Source organism: Tasmannia lanceolata, unplaced genomic scaffold (assembly GCF_043159265.1).
Source record: "Tasmannia lanceolata isolate RefF3 unplaced genomic scaffold, GAP_Taslan_0.1 ptg000018l, whole genome shotgun sequence".
Classification (NCBI taxonomy): Eukaryota; Viridiplantae; Streptophyta; class Magnoliopsida; order Canellales; family Winteraceae; genus Tasmannia; species Tasmannia lanceolata.
Genome location: NW_027518695.1, coordinates 41,378,699 through 41,396,631, shown reverse-complemented (window position 1 = coordinate 41,396,631; position 17,933 = coordinate 41,378,699).

The following is a 17,933-nucleotide window of genomic DNA, read 5'->3' as shown; positions in this document are numbered from 1 at the left end:
CGGAGATGAAAAACTTCAAGTATCTTAAGAGTAATGATGGAAATAGTTAGACTCGTGCTTTGGTCTAGCAGTTTACACACCTACCTCCGATTCATTGACCATAAGTCACTCAATTCGACTCGGAATTTATTCAAATTCATACCATTCTATAGATATCGAAGTGTAGTTGAAAACGGAAGAAACGGAGATGAAAAACTCTAATTATTTTAAGAGTTATGATAGAAATAGTTTGACTCGCGCTTTCGCCTAGCAGTTTACAGATCTACCTCCGAGTGAATGACCATAACTCACTCAATTCAACTCGGAATTCATTGAAATTTGTTCCATTTCAAGGGACTCGAAGTGTAGTTTTTAACGGAAGAAACGGAGATGAAAAAAGCCAAGTATTTTGAGAGTTATGGTGGAAATAGTTAGACTTGCACTTTGGTCTAGCAGTTTATAGACCAACCTCCAATTGATTGACCATAACTTACTCAATTTAACTCGGAATTGATTCAAATTCATGCCATTTTGAAGATCTCGAAGAGTAGTTGAAAACGAAAGAAACGGAGATGAAAAACTCTAAGTATTTTAAGAGTTATGATAGAAATAGTTAGACTCGTGCTTTCGCCTAGCAGTTTACAGATCTACCTCCGAGTGAATGACCATAACTCACTCAATTCAACTCGGAATTTATTGAAATTTGTTCCATTTCGAATGACTCGAAGTGAAGTTTAAAACGGAAGAACGGAGATGAAAAAAGCCAAGTATTTTGAGAGTTATGGTGGAAATAATTAGACTCGCACTTTGGTCTAGCAGTTTACAGACCAACCTCCAATTGATTGACCATAACTAACTCAATTTAACTCGGAATTGATTCAAATTCATGCCATTGTGAAGATGTCGAAGTGTAGTTGAAAATGAAAGAAACAGAGATGAAAAACTCCAACTATCTTAAGAATTATGATGGACATATTTAGACTCGCGCTTTGGTCTAGCAGTTTTCGGACCTACCTCCGATTCATTGACCCACTCAATTCGACTCGGAATTTATTCAAATTAATGCCATTTGGAAGATGTCGAAGAGTAGTTGAAAACGAAAGAAACGGAGATGAAAAACTACAAGTATTTTAAGAGTTATGATAGAAATAGTTAGACTCGCGCTTTCGCCTAGCAGTTTACAGACAAACCTCCGATTTAATGACCATAACTCACTCAATTCAACACGTAATTCAATGAAACTTGTTCCATTTCGAAGGAGTCGAAGTGTAGCTTAAAACGGAAGAAAAGGAGATGAAAAACTACTTGTATTTTGAGAGTTAAGATGGAAATAGTTAGATTCGCGGGTTTTGGTCTAGCAGTTTGCAGACATACCTCCGATTGAATGACCATAACTCACTCAATTCAACTCGGAATTCATTGAAATTTGTTCCATTTCGAAGGAGTCGAAGTGTAGTTTAAAACGGAAGAAACAGAGAAGAAAATCTCCAAGTATTTTGAGAGTTATTGTGGAAATAGTTACACTCGCGCTTTGGTCTAGCAGTTTACAGACCTACCTCCGATTGATTGACTAAAACTCACTCAATTAAATTTGAAATGGATTCAAATTCATGCCATTTCGAAGATGTTGAAGTGTAGTTGAAAACAGAAGAAACGGAGATGAAAAATTTCAGGTATCTTAAGAGTAATGATGGAAATAGTTAGACTCGTGCTTTGGTCTAGCAGTTTACACACCTACCTCCGATTCATTGACCATAAGTCACTCAATTCGACTCGGAATTTATTCAAATTCATACCATTCTGAAGATATCGATGTGTAGTTGAAAACGGAAGAAACGGAGATGAAAAACTTTAATTATTTTAAGAGTTATGATAGAAATAGTTTGACTCGCGCTTTCGCCTAGCAGTTTACAGATCTACCTCCGAGTGAATGACCATAACTCACTCAATTCAACTCGGAATTCATTGAAATTTGTTCCATTTTCAAGGGACTCGAAGTGTAGTTTATAACGGAAGAAACGGAGATGAAAAAAGCCAAGTATTTTGAGAGTTATGGTGGAAATAGTTAGACTCGCACTTTGGTCTAGCAGTTTATAGACCAACCTCCAATTGATTGACCATAACTTACTCAATTTAACTCGGAATTGAATAAAATTCATGGCATTTTGAAGATCTCGAAGAGTAGTTGAAAACGAAAGAAACGGAGATGAAAAACTCTAAGTATTTTAAGAGTTATGATAGAAATAGTTAGACTCGCGCTTTCGCGTAGCAGTTTACAGATCTACCTCCGAGTGAATGACCATAACTCAATCAATTCAACTCGGAATTCATTGAAATTTGTTCCATTTCGAAGGACTCGACGTGTAGTTTAAAACGGAAGAAACGGAGATGAAAAAAGCCAAGTATTTTGATAGTTATGGTGGTAATAGTTAGACTCGCACTTTTGGTCTAGCAGTTTACAGACCAACCTCCAATTGATTGACCATAACTTACTCAATTTAACTCGGAATTGATTCAAATTCATACCATTGTGAAGATGTCGAAGTGTAGTTGAAAATGAAAGAAACAGAGATGAAAAACTGCAAGTATCTTAAGAGTTATGATGGACATATTTAGGCTCGCGCTTTGGTGTAGAAGTTTACAGACCTACCTCCGATTCATTGACCCACTAAATTCGACTCGGAATTTATTCAAATTAATGCCATTTGGAAGATGTCCAAGAGTAGTTGAAAACAAAAGAAACGGAGATGAAAAACTGCAAGTAGTTTAAGAGTTATGATAGAAATAGTTAGACTCGCGCTTTCGCCTAGCAGTTTACAGACCTACCTCCGATTTAATGACCATAATTCACTCAATTCAACACGTAATTCAATGAAACTTGTTCCATTTCGAAGAAGTCGAAGTGTAGCTTAAAACGGAAGAAAAGGAGATGAAAAACTACTTGTATTTTGAGAGTTAAGATGGAAATAGTTAGATTCGTCCTTTGGTCTAGCAGTTTGCAGACATACCTCCGATTGAATGACCATAACTCACTCAATTCAACTCGGAATTCATTGAAATTTGTTCCATTTCGAAGGAGTCGAAGTGTAGTTTAAAAGGGAAGAAACAGAGAAGAAAAACTCCAAGTATTTTGAGAGTTATTGTGGAAATAGTTACACTCGCGCTTTGGTCTAGCAGTTTACAGACCTACCTCCGATTGATTGACTTAAACTCACTCAATTAAATTTGAAATGGATTCAAATTCATGCCATTTCGAAGATGTCGAAGTGTAGTTATAAACGGAAGAAACGGAGAGGGAAAACTCCAAGTATCTTAAGAGTTATGATGGAAATAGTTAGACTCGTGCTTTGGTCTAGCAGTTTACACACCTACCTCCGATTCATTGACCATAAGTCACTCAATTCGACTCGGAAACTATTCAAATTCATACCATTCTGAAGATATCGAAGTGTAGTTGAAAACGGAAGAAACGGAGATGAAAAACTGTAATTATTTTAAGAGTTATGATAGAAATAGTTAGACTCGTGCTTTCGCCTAGCAGTTTACAGATCTACCTCCGAGTGAATGACCATAACTCACTCAATTCAACTCGGAATTCATTGAAATTTGTTCCATTTCGAAAGACTCAAAGTGAAGTTTAAAACGGAAGAACGGAGATGAAAAAAGCCAAGTATTTTGAGAGTTATGGTGGAAATAGTTAGACTCGCACTTTGGTCTAGCAGTTTACAGACCAACCTCCAATTGATTGACCATAACTAACTCAATTTAACTCGGAATTGATTCAAATTCATGCCATTGTGAAGATGTCGAAGTGTAGTTGAAAATGAAAGAAACAGAGATGAAAAACTCCAAGTATCTTAAGAGTTATGATGGACATATTTAGACTCGCGCTTTGGTCTAGCAGTTTACGGACCTACCTCCGATTCATTGACCCACTCAATTCGACTCGGAATTTATTCAAATTAATGCCATTTGGAAGATGTCGAAGAGTAGTTGAAAACGAAAGAAACGGAGATGAAAAACAACATGTATTTTAAGAGTTATGATAGAAATAGTTAGACTCGCGCTTTCGCCTAGCAGTTTACAGACAAACCTCCGATTTAATGACCATAACTCACTCAATTCAACACGTAATTCAATGAAACTTGTTCCATTTCGAAGGAGTCGAAGTGTAGCTTAAAACGGAAGAAAAGGAGATGAAAAACTACTTGTATTTTGAGAGTTAAGATGGAAATAGTTAGATTCGCGCTTTGGTCTAGCAGTTTGCAGACATACCTCCGATTGAATGACCATAACTCACTCAATTAAACTCGGAATTCATTGAAATTTGTTACATTTCGAAGGAGTCGAAGTGTAGTTTAAAACGGAAGAAACAGAGAAGAAAATCTCCAAGTATTTTGAGAGTTATTGTGGAAATAGTTAGACTCGCGCTTTGGTCTAGCAGTTTACAGACCTACCTCCGATTGATTGACTAAAACTCACTCAATTAAATTTGAAATGGATTCAAATTCATGCAATTTCGAAGATGTTGAAGTGTAGTTGAAAATAGAAGAAACGGAGATGAAAAACTTCAAGTATCTTAAGAGTAATGATGGAAATAGTTAGACTCGTGCTTTGGTCTAGCAGTTTACACACCTACCTCCGATTCATTGACCATAAGTCACTCAATTCGACTCGGAATTTATTCAAATTCATACCATTCTGAAGATATCGATGTGTAGTTGAAAACGGAAGAAACGGAGATGAAAAACTCTAATTATTTTAAGAGTTATGATAGAAATAGTTTGACTCGCGCTTTCGCCTAGCAGTTTACAGATCTACCTCCGAGTGAATGACCATAACTCACTCAATTCAACTCGGAATTCATTGAAATTTGTTCCATTTCAAGGGACTCGAAGTGTAGTTTATAACGGAAGAAACGGAGATGAAAAAAGCCAAGTATTTTGAGAGTTATGGTGGAAATAGTTAGACTCGCACTTTGGTCTAGCAGTTTATAGACCAACCTCCAATTGATTGACCATAACTTACTCAATTTAACTCGGAATTGATTCAAATTCATGCCATTTTGAAGATCTCGAAGAGTAGTTGAAAACGAAAGAAACGGAGATGAAAAACTCTAAGTATTTTAAGAGTTATGATAGATATAGTTAGACTCGCGCTTTCGCCTAGCAGTTTACAGATCTACCTCCGAGTGAATGACCATAACTCAATCAATTCAACTCGGAATTCATTGAAATTTGTTCCATTTCGAAGGACTCGACGTGTAGTTTAAAACGGAAGAAACGGAGATGAAAAAAGCCAAGTATTTTGAGAGTTATGGTGGTAATAGTTAGACTCGCACTTTGGTCTAGCAGTTTACAGACCAACCTACAATTGATTGACCATAACTTACTCAATTTAACTTGGAATTGATTCAAATTCATACCATTGTGAAGATGTCGAAGTGTAGTTGAAAATGAAAGAAACAGAGATGAAAAACTCCAAGTATCTTAAGAGTTATGATGGACATATTTAGGCTCGCGCTTTGGTGTAGAAGTTTACAGACCTACCCTACCTCCGATTCATTGACCCACTCAATTCGACTCGGAATTTTTTCAAATTAATGCCATTTGGAAGATGTCGAAGAGTAGTGTGGATCCCGTCCCGGAGGGGGGTGGTCCCACGAAGGTGTGTTTTCTTTTATGATGATAGCGCCTTTGTCCATTGGATTTGAATATGGTTGCTTTTTTTCATAAATTTAGGGTAAAAGTCCTAACTTCAAGAAAAGAAGCAACTGACTAGAGTCGCCACCTAGATTAGGGATCTAGGACCCATGATTAACTCTGTTAATTTGGTCTGCGCTTTAAGTTCTGGGTAAGTTACCTGGTTACGAAGTCGGAAGGTGTACCGCACGAAGTGTACAGCACCGACCTTGCCTAACTTTTGAAAGCTTTAATTATTTAGTTTTAACAAAGGGGGTGAATGTGAACTTTATTAACCTAGATGCATTCTAATTTTTTAGCCGTTCACAGTTTAAACTCATGCGGGCCAGGAGTGATGATCCTAAATGCCTAGCTAGAATGCTTAGATGCCTATATGAGTTACTTGACATTTTATGAGATTTGATGAGATTTAGTTTAAGTTGAATTTAATTTATTGGTTTGACTTAAAATGACCTATGCTATATGAACCTAGATCTAATGCAATGGACCTAAGTTGCATTTTCAGTATATTTGAGAAGTTTTGGCTCTAAGATTCTATTGGGGAACCTAAAATGCAACCTCTAAGTTTAGAACCTAAAACATTTTTACAATTGATCTTGAATTGTGATTTTCCAATTGGGTGAAAGTTCTTAGGTTCTTTAAGGCTTTCAAATTCCAAAGAGTTCCAAATTCAAACAAAATAACTAAACATGCAATTTCTACCAAAGACAATTAACATGACATTTTTTAAATGATGAAACATGTAAAGAAACTAAACATAGGAAGCAAAGTAACTAATCATGCAAAATGACCAAAGAACTAAACATGCAATCAATGATTTGAGAATGGGAGAAGGGATAGAAAGAGGGGTGGTAGAGACGGAGAAGGGTGTGAGAGAACAGGAAGGATGGAGAAAGGTGCGGCTGAACTTGGTTTTGCCAAGTTGCCTACGTACCCCGTCGTGGGGATCAAGCCATACGTAGTTCCACTGGAGTTTGGATCATGATTGGGATTGGGAATTGGGAATTGGGAATCAGGTTCGGGAATGAGATTTTTGAAAAGAATTTTTGAATTGGGAACGAGCCTTGAAGGAGCTAATTGCAGAGGAATCATCAATGAGTAAATAAAAAAAGGGATGAAGTTTTGGCTAATGGATTTGGACATAAGGATGCAACTCGGTTGGGTTAAAGAAGAGGTAACTCAATTAGGAAGGGTTGATTGGGCAGGTCAACTCGGGTTAGATTTGGGTTCAACTCGGGTTGAGTTGGATCAGGTTGACTCGGGTTTGAGTTGGACTCGGGTTACGATGCGAGTTCGAGTTGGACTCGGGTTAGGCTTGGGTTGGGTCAAGTAGAGTTAGGTCCGATTCGGACCAGGTTGAGCTCTAATTGCAGTTTAGGTACGTGTTGCAGGTTAAGACCGAATGGACCAGGGGTTTGGGTCGAGGCCAAATTGACGGTGGGTTTAGGTGCGGCTTGGGGGTTTGCTCGGATTATGGTCTGTGTAGGGCTCGGATTGGGGCTTGGTAAGGTGAGGGGAATTTGGGTTAGGCAGAGTAGGCTTTTGATGCTACGGGCAAGGATTAAAAGGCTAGGTGTTTGGGTCCAGATTTGGGTTGGGCTGAGACGCGGGTTAGACCGAGGCTTGGTGCGGGTTCGACCTGAATTACCTCAGGTTTGGACCAATTTTAGATAGGCTACACATGTGCACGACACACGTGGATCGGGACTTTGAACTTTGGGTCGGAACCCATATTAGCTTTAGTGTCAGGTTGAAGTGGAACCCATGTGGATTTAAAACTTGGGCCCAAATTATGCATACAGTGTAACACATTCACTTGTATTGGATATGTGGCATGCATGTGAACAGCACGCATAATGGGATCGATACATTGTGAATTGGTTGCATGTATATGTACTGTACACACAAGAAATTTGGACCGATTATAGCATGTGTACATATCAAATTGGTTGCACTGTATTATCAACAGGTTTAGGCGCAATAGGTTTGTGGTTCGGATATGGGTTAGGAGTTGGGGCTGAACCGGTTTAAGGGTTTAAGGCTGAACTGGGTTGGGCTGGGTTGAACCGATTCAGGGCTGAACCGGGTTGGGGTCGGGTTGTGGGTCCGAGTTGAGGCTGAACCGGGTTGGGTTTGGGTAAGCTTGGATTAGGCTAAATCGGGTAGTTCGGGTTGAGTGCGGATTGGGGTGCGGCTTGAGGCTTGGGTGAGGCGAACTAGGTTGGGCGTGTGGCTTGGGGTTGGGCCTGCGACTTGGGTTTGGGATGCGGCTTTCGGTGTAGGTCCGGGTTGGAGTCGGGTTGTGGGTCTGAGTTGGGGCTGAACCGGGTTGGGTTTAAGGCTGAACCGGGTTGGGCTGGGTTGAACCGATTCGGGGCTGAACTGGGTTGGGGTCGGGTTGTGGGTCCGAGTTGGGGTTGAACCGGTTTAAGGGTTTAAGTTAAATGAATGGGCTGAAGTCTGTTGATAGGGATGGGTTATGGGATGGTCGGTGGATGTGAGGATGAGGGTAGGTGGGTTATAAAGGTTGGCAATGGTTATGAAGTCATGACATGGGTGTTGTGGGCTGATGGGGTACAAATTTGTGACTGATTGGAACTATGGGACATGGGTCATGGGATAAAAGGGCTGATGGCCATAGGTAATGTGATGGCTATGGGTGAAATGTGTGAGAGTAAACTCCATGGTGTAGGTGGCTGCATGGGTGCTGTTGGGTTGGGTAAGGGTGGAAAATTGGTCCGGTTGAAATGGGTTGAGTTGGGTTTAGTTGGCTAAGCATGGGGTCTGTTGGGTTGGGTAAGGGTGGAAAATAGGTCCGGTTGAAATGGGTTGAGTTGGGTTTAGTTGGCTAAGCATTGGGTCTGTTGGGGCTAGGATTGAGAGGGAATAGATGTTGACCATTAGGGAAAAATAAAAATGAAGAGAAGATGGGTTAAGAGAAGAGGGAAACATGCATAACTTCAAAGTCTACCATAAAAAAGAATATGATTAAAGATTAATCGTAGATGCTCCCTAACATGGTTTTTCTTTTAAAATAAAAGATATGTATGAAAACAGACCCTACATAGAATTTAAATAAATGCCTACCTCTTTGAAGACCCACTTTGTGTTTGATTTTTCTTTGATGTTAATTCCTTGAAGATGATTCCTTGCTTGATAATGACCGCTTTTGATATATATCTACCACCCAACGTATAAAATCACCCGATCCGGCAAGGATGGCCGAACCCTTGAAGAGATGAGGGAGAGGGACGAATTTTCTAAGAGAGGGGTTCTTGAGTTCTTTCTTTGGGATGGTGGGATGAGAGGGTATTTATAGGAGAATGGGATGGCAAAAGTTACCAATGTGTTTGGGAAGAGGTGTAGGGTTGTGATTGGATTTGGAATAATTAGGAGGTTTTGGATGGTTGGGATGATGGCACTTAACATGTTGCTCAAAATATGAGAGATATGAGAATATTAGCAATTTTAGGGTGAGAAAGAGAAAAGCAAGTGGGTAGGAGGAATCTTGGGAAATTTGGCAACATTCTTTTTGCATAATCCAAAACGTGTATTCTTGGAGAAAAATCAAGCAAGTTTTGATTTGGGAAGATTTAAAGGTGGAAAAGAAAAGGTGGCATGTGTCCCTCACTACCTTTTATACATTGGGGATGATTTGGGCAACAATATAAAACGTCTAAGTTAGCCTAATGCAACAAATCATTCCAATTAAATGGGGACATGTGTCCTTTTCAACCTCAAGTGAATCTTTTAACCAAAAATCTTGCTATACATGTATCTTTTCCAAAGTTGTAAAATTAACCCAAACTTATTTCAAAAATTTTAAACAAAAGGGGAGAAGGAAACAAGCCACGTTTTCCCAAGCTTGGGAAAACGTGTGGTGAGAGGAGAGAGAGGGTGAGGAGGGAGAGCTCTCTTGAAAATGAAAAAAATGTCGTTTTCCGGAGATGTTGGCATCCGATTCCGATAATTCTTTCGCCTTTGGAATCCCTGATTTTTTATCTTTCATTTAAGCCTAATATTTCCATAGAAATACTGATTTTGAAATTTTCGACCAATGAGAGCCATCGATCTCCATCGGCAAATCGTTTTTCCAGAGATTGGGCAAATCGGTGATCCAAACGAACCAACCGACTCGATCAATCTTGGATCAATGATTAAACCCTTTAAACCAAGATATCAAAGCCAATTAAGATATTAAAATATTTTGTTATCGATGATTTAATGGGATAATTTCGACGGATCTCATTCGTCCTGCCTTGATCCGTAACTTTTCACTAGATTTTTGCTTAATAAAAGTGACCCAATGTTTAATCCAAATTTGAGATCGACCTTGATTGATATTAATTTGAATAAATGATCACAAATTCTTAGTAAAGAAAGACACCCATGTTGAAAATCAGCCCTCGATCTGACGATTTACGGAAATCGGATCTCATAATGGAATCAGGGTCCGGGCTGTGAGGTGACCCTAGCTTATTTTGTCCCGATTGATGATCTGTAAAGTCAGATCGAGATATTAATGCCTTAAAACATATAAATCCATGATAGAGGGACTCTTGCATGGATTTAACACTCTAAGTCACTAATCAGGGCATTTTTCCAATTTTTCGGATCTAATCGTTTCACCAGGTACATCTCTTTATTATTTTGGTTTTCAGAAAATTTGAGGATGCATATTTTACCAATGAAATTCCACGGATCAATATATTAGGTTATTGTTGGTTAAAGTGTAGCAAAATGAGGGTGTCTACAGATGCCCCTCTTTGGCAAAGGTTACTTAGTAACCGCATGCCAAAGCTAAAGTGACATTCTCATTTTGCAGAACTTTAACTGACAATAGCCCAGTTCAGATGGGCGATGTGATGTATCAATTTGTATTTCTATGGCAATTTTAATGAAATATTCCAAACAAAACAACCTGATACCCCGGAATGCAATGCAATCCTAAACGCAGACTAATGCAGTATTTTTATGATTTTTAATATTTTTTCATGCAGCATGCTTTTCTATCCTAATGATGCAAGATGATGTGGGTGAAGGTTACAGATGATTGAAAAGATGATGATAGGAGACCTAATCTAGAGACCAAAACTTGGTTATCTAGGATAGAATTTTTCTGGAAATCTGATAGTCCTAATCTAGACACCATAGTCAGGTAATCTAGAATATGATTTTTTTTATTTTTATTTTTGAAAACTGGTGACCTAATCTAGACACCATAGCCAGGTAATCTAGAGTAGGATTTTTCTGGAAGCTGGTAGACCTAATCTAAACACCATAGCCAGGTAATTTAGAATATTATTTTTCTGGAAGCTGGAAGACCTAATCTAAACACCATAGCCTGGTAATTTAGAATAGAATTTTTCTGGAAGCTGGTAGACCTAATCTAAACACCATAGCCTGATAATTTAGAATAGGATTTTTTTTTTGGAAGTTGGTAGACCTAATCTAAACATCATAGCCTGATAATTTAGAATAGAATTTTTCTGGAAGCTGGTAGACCTAATCTAAACACCATAGCCTGATAATTTAGAATAGGATTTTTCTGGAAGCTGGTAGACCTAATCTAAACACCATAGCCTGATAATTTAGAATAGAATTTTTCTGGAAGCTGGTAGACCTAATCTAAACACCATAGCCTGATAATTTAGAATAGAATTTTTCTGGAAGCTGGTAGACCTAATCTAAACACCATAGCCTGGTAATTTGGAATAGGATTTTTCTGGAAGCTGGTAGAACTAATCTAAACACCATAGCCAGGTAATTTAGAATAGGATTTTTCTGGAAGCTGGAAGACCTAATCTAAACACCATAGCCTGGTAATTTAGAATAGAATTTTTCTGGAAGCTGGTAGACCTAATCTAAACACCATAGCCTGATAATTTAGAATATGATTTTTCTGGAAGCTGGTAGACCTAATCTAAACACCATAGCCTAATAATTTAGAATAGGATTTTTTTTGGAAGCTGGTAGACCTAATCTAAACACCATAGCCTGGTTAATTTAGAATATGATTTTTCTGGAAGCGACCAACAAGGCCTCACATAATGTGAGACAGTCTTGACCATGATTTTCTCAGCTGGATGCATGAAGAGTATTTGAATGAAATGAGTATGGATTGTAAACTTGAAAGCTCTGGGTAGCTGGAATGATTTATTAATGAAATAGGAAAATGGATTTTTGAACTTTTTGAAAAAATGTGATTGTGATGGAGATGAAAATTGAGATGGATTGAGATTAGGATGGATTGAAACTGATGGAAGAAAGATTAGGATGTAAGGATATTGATGGGGCTTGATGGAATTGAGACTAGGTGTTTGGAAAACCTAGGAGTTGAAAAACTTTTTCTTATAAAGGAGCTTTGTCTCTAGGGATACGGATATTTCATTTTCTTTGACAAGAAAGGACAATCAGCAAACTGGACCTGATGAACTTATGAGTAAAGGAAGGTTTGAATTGAATGTAATGCTCACAACTCCTGAGGGTAGCTCTCTTTAACCATTACATCTGAGATTCTTCCAAGCCTGAAATGAGTTTTGGTTGCATGGTATTCTTCCAAAAGTCTTCACTTCTGAATTCTCTTTTAAACTAGCTTTGCTTAAACTGGCTTCTCTCACTTGTCTCTTGAAGTCTTCAGAATCAATCTGGCTCTGATGCATTCGCAAGTAAAAGTGATACCTTACCTCTTCACCGAAACAGTTGCAACCTTATGACACGAGGACGACAATCAACTTGCATTAAAGTGAAGAATTTTGGCAAAAGATACTATTTGAGAAACTGAGAGATTCTGAAAAAGAATAGACTTGAATGGACTGATCGGAATAAAAGACAGTGATGCTTCTGACTTTTTTAATATTTTTGTTTTTGCTAAGTCTTGCCTTTCAGAGAATAATTTATCGATTGGTAAACATTTGAACATTTTCTTTAAAACAGTAGTACTTCATGGACAATATCACCGCTCCTTGGATTGCTTGATTTTCATGCCCCTAGTTCCAAGAATTACATGTATTCTTGCCTGACTCTCTTGAAATTCCGAGTTATTTTCAATTGATGGACCACTCTATGAAAATGTCGAATGTAGCCTTCGTGGATAACCCTTACCATGACCAAGTTGCCCTTTTCGGGTTTTCAACTTGGCGGACCGTCTGCCCTAGCTTTTGCCTGAACTACCCTTTTTGGGTTTTCATTTCAGCGGGCTTGTACCTTGATTTTTGCCTAAGCCGTCCTTTTGGATTTTCAACTTAGCAGGTGAATGACCTTAACTTTTGCCTAGACAGCCCTTGCGGGTTTTCAGCCTAGCAGGTCTTCAAACTCCGTTTTTTTTTTTTTTTTTTTTATTTTTAAATTTTGCCTGGAACCATTGCATTGTACGCCGGAAGGACTTTATGGGTAGGATAAGGGTTCATTGAAGAAAAAGCTTGAGATTTATGCAAATTTCGACCGAACCTGTGTATACAGGTTGCCTACGTATCCCGGCATAGGAATCAGGTCGAGCGTAGTTCAGGGTAGGTGCTCCTAGTTTAGAAGCTTTCATTGATGGTTTTGCTTTTTTCTCTTTTTCATTTTTTTTTTTGTTTCGACCGAACCTAGTTTTGCCAGGCTGCCTACGTACCCCAGTGTAGGGATCAGGTCGCGCGTAGTTCAGGGCAGATGCCCCTAGTGTGATGGGTTTTGAAAGAAAATTTTATTCAGGCTCAAAGGGGTTTGAAAAGGGATTTGATTTTTTCCTTTTTAGGGTTTTAACTTTCTGGGATTTGCTCGGCCAAAGAAGGCCTTCCGGTGTTCAATGATAGAATTTTTATTTTTATTTTTTTGGAGTTTGACGGCATTTCCAGGTAAGGATCTTGTTGAAGGCTTTATCTGGTTCTTGACTCCTTCTGTTTGAATTTGAACATCGATTCTTCATCTCCAAAGGGATCGCGATATTAGATCTTGAACTCTTTTGCAATGAATTTTGTGTCCGCACTAGTTCTGATAGATTTGACCATTGGAAGCATAAGAGGTGGCCTTAACTGATGCCCCTTGTGTACGTGTCTTCATTCTTAGACCAAAACATGTCTTTGTGAGACCAAGCGAAGGCTTCCCCGTATTCTTGTAGTAGGTTTACTGATTCCTTTCATTCCTTAGAGGGTAATGTGTTTCCAATTCATATTTTCTGAATTAAAGTTTAAGTCCAAATGTTTATAATTCTAATTTCTTCTCTGAAAAGCTGGACCTGACGCTCCTCTTCTTGTTTAAGCATTTGCTGTAACTCAAGTGGAGTTTCGTCAACCTTTTTATCCTCTTCCGAGGAGGGATTTTTTTATTGTAATTTAAGTCAGAAGCATACACTCGAAGATACTGAGAAAGAAATTTCATTGAATGAGAAGAAATTACATTTGCTGACTCTTCCTGAACAGGCTCAGGATTCACAATTCTGGACTCAAAATAAATGCAGGAAATAATGACTCGCCCGGACTAGGCACTTATTGTAACTGAATATAAGAACTTGACTCGGCATCACGACTGGACTAAACATGAATTGATAAAGACATAAACTTTAATTGGAAAGACCTTCTTCGGTTGGAACTGTCTGGATCTGAGATTCAGCGAAACTTCCTTTGTCTTGGATAGCTGCAATAAGTGTGACTTCAGCTTCTGGTGCATCACCCACAACAAGAACAGTATCTGAACAAACTTCTGATTTTTTAACAAAATAAACTTTTGACTGCAATTCTGGTAGGGCTGCCTTTCTGTGCTTCTTCTCCTCATCTTCTACTCCTACCCAGTTAAGGATATGGGGTTGATGTTGGGAATCAAATGTATGAATTAAGGTAGAATGATCAAACTCGGGATTGTCCAAAAATATGGCATTGACATCGGCTGGAGGTGGAACAGCATGGTTTGGCAGGGGATTGTTGACTACATTTGGCTTTGGTGGAAAGACGAGTAGGTCATTATCAATAAGCTTTTGGATTACAAACTTCAGGCTTAAGCATCGATCAGTAATATGGCCTGGTCCTTGATGATAGTCGCAGTGATCCTGCGCTCTCCATGTCTTTGGAAGAGGGTTGGGAGGTGGCTTAATAGGTGGTAAGGTAATGTGGCCAGAGGCCAAACATTGTTTGAGCACAGCTGATGGTGGAACTGGGATAGGAGTAAACTCTGTTCTTGGCCTTTCCTGAGGCATGGTACCCTGTTGACTGTAATCAAACACTACAGCCTTCTGAGGCTGAGTGGTTCTAGAAACATTACTGATTTGGCCTGGTGTTTGTCTCTTAACTTCCTTTGAACCCGAGCTATTCTTGTTATAAATTCCCAATGCCATAGCATCTTCAATTTGGGTGCCAGCTATAATAAAATGTTCAAAATCTGGATAGAACTGCAGTGACATATGTTGTAACATGTGAGAGGAGAGGTTCTTCAAAACTATCTGTACTTGTTCTCTCTCAGACGGGCGATCCATCATCTGTGCTTCCTTCTTCCTCCACCTCTTTACAAAGGTCATGAATGACTCATTGGAATCCTGCTTTGTAGTTTCTAAGTCACGACGGGTAATCTCGGTTCCATCCTCATAACCAAATTGCTTAATGAACTGCTCCCCAATATCTTTCCATCTTTTGTATCGGGTCTTGTCTAGGCTCAGAAACCATTTTCTTGCAATTCCCGTCAAGGAGATTGGAAATAGCTGAGCCATCTGCTCAGGAGTTAGGCCTTGAGGTTGACACATTATGATAAACATCTGAAGGTGAGAAGTGGGGCAACCTACACCATTGTATTTGTCAAAGTCCGGCATTTGGAAGTTAGCCGGAAGATGGACTTCTGGAAAGAGAGTAAGATTATCAGGGTTAAAGCTATCAGGTTCACGAATCTTGATATTGTCGACCTTCTTGGACAATTGTTCAAATTTTTCAGCCAGAGACTTGTCCCCTTGAGTGGTAACTGGATTATAATTCTCCTCTGCGTACTGCTCTGAATCTGGAACTTCAATCTGAAGAGGAGTAATTTTAGGCTGTGGTTGAATCTCAGATGCAACTGGATATTTAGGTTCTTTTCCTTTTGAAGGTGAGGAAGAGGATGGACCAAACTTTTCTACAAATTGGGCTTTCAGAAACTGATTGTCCTCTTTGAGTTCTTTCATCTGCTGAAGGATATTGGCTAATACCGCATCAAGGTTAGTGGGTTGCAGATTCTCAGTAGGTTCTGTCATGGCTGCTGAAGATGGAGATGACTTTCTGACCAGACGAGAGTCTATTCGAACCCAAGATGCTTGAAGGTAATCAATGGTTGACACAAGAACTCCTAACAAAGAAATGATTAAAAGTTTAGATACACTGGTGTTCTTGGTTGAAAACATGCATTGGCTAGAATGACTCATTTTGCAAACACATTTGAGATTGACGGATCTTTCATTCAAAAGATATTCCTTTTTGAAAGAATGTAATCAATGAATTAGTAAGGAATGACCTTCAAAAGGGGATGCCCCTAGTTTGAATGGAATGACATTTTAGGGGTTTTAAACATGAACTCGACGAGGATGCCCCTAGTCTAAAGGAAGCTGAAATCCTAAGTTGTGGTTAGGAGATGAGACCTCAAAAGGGAACCCTAAGCAATATGGCATTACCCCATGATCCACAAAAAAGGAATAGAGGGTGATGATTTTGCAAAATTATTGATCAAGAGGAGATGATTGGTAGGAATTGATGGGATTTCCTAGATCCAAGAACAATGAGATTATTATCCCAACCTCAAAGGCATTTTATGTTTGTGCTTTACTTGGAGGGCACAATTCCTAACCCCTAATCTAGCGGAACCATTGTGATCGGTTCATGACTTTGTTTGTGTTCCTAAGACATCGGATGTAGCCCCAAGAGATCGGCTACATATTCTAAAGATGGGAAAGGATTTCCTAGTCTAGGCTCACATGCGTGAAGTACACATGTCCGATCTTCATGAATGTGTGGGGTAATCTAGGGGTAAGGCTAAGAGCTCCCTTAGCGCGAATCCGTGTTCAATATACTCTACCGGTGTCCAGAGTAGCAGTACGTGAACCAACAGATCCGTTTACGCACCATAAAGGTACTAGGCTAAGAGTGGAATGCTTCTCTAACACAGAGGCACCGGGTCATGACCTCCCAGTCAACCATGCTAAATAACATTCCGGGTTCCTAAAATAGGATGTGTGTGAATGTGATATGCAAGGGTGTAAATGATAGTGATGTAAGTGTGTGCAATTTGGGGATTCGAATCTAATGCCCTGAAGTCCTTTAATTAATCTTCTAAAGGTTTTGGGTGATTACATTTTATGAACATGCATTATTGTTTTCACTTTTTCCTTTTTGTTCATTAATGAAGCAACATCAAGTTTTTTTCTTTTCACACACAAGTAAGCACACAACATCTTCTGGTTCTTTTTTCTTTTCTTTTTGAATCTTTTTTGAATTTTTGAGTTTTTTTAGTTTTTTTGGATTTTTTTTTTGACTATTTGGATTTTTGATTTTTTTGTTTTTTGTTCCACATTTATCCCCTTTAATTACGACTTAAATGACTAAAGCTTTTAAAAGTTATAAAGTTAGGTAATTTATCCCCAGCAGAGTCGCCAATCTGTGGATCCCGTCCCGGAGGGGGGTGGTCCCACGAAGGTGTGTTTTCTTTTATGATGATAGCGCCTTTGTCCATTGGATTTGAATATGGTTGCTTTTTTTCATAAATTTAGGGTAAAAGTCCTAACTTCAAGAAAAGAAGCAACTGACTAGAGTCGCCACCTAGATTAGGGATCTAGGACCCATGATTAACTCTGTTAATTTGGTCTACGCTTTAAGTTCTGGGTAAGTTACCTGGTTACGAAGTCGGAAGGTGTACCGCACGAAGTGTACAGCACCGACCTTGCCTAACTTTTGAAAGCTTTAATTATTTAGTTTTAACAAAGGGGGTGAATGTGAACTTTATTAACCTAGATGCATTCTAATTTTTTAGCCGTTCACAGTTTAAACTCATGCGGGCCAGGAGTGATGATCCTAAATGCCTAGCTAGAATGCTTAGATGCCTATATGAGTTACTTGACATTTTATGAGATTTGATGAGATTTAGTTTAAGTTGAATTTGATTAATTGGTTTGACTTAAAATGACCTATGCTATATGAACCTAGATCTAATGCAATGGACCTAAGTTGCATTTTCAGTATATTTGAGAAGTTTTGGCTCTAAGATTCTATTGGGGAACCTAAAATGCAACCTCTAAGTTTAGAACCTAAAACATTTTTACAATTG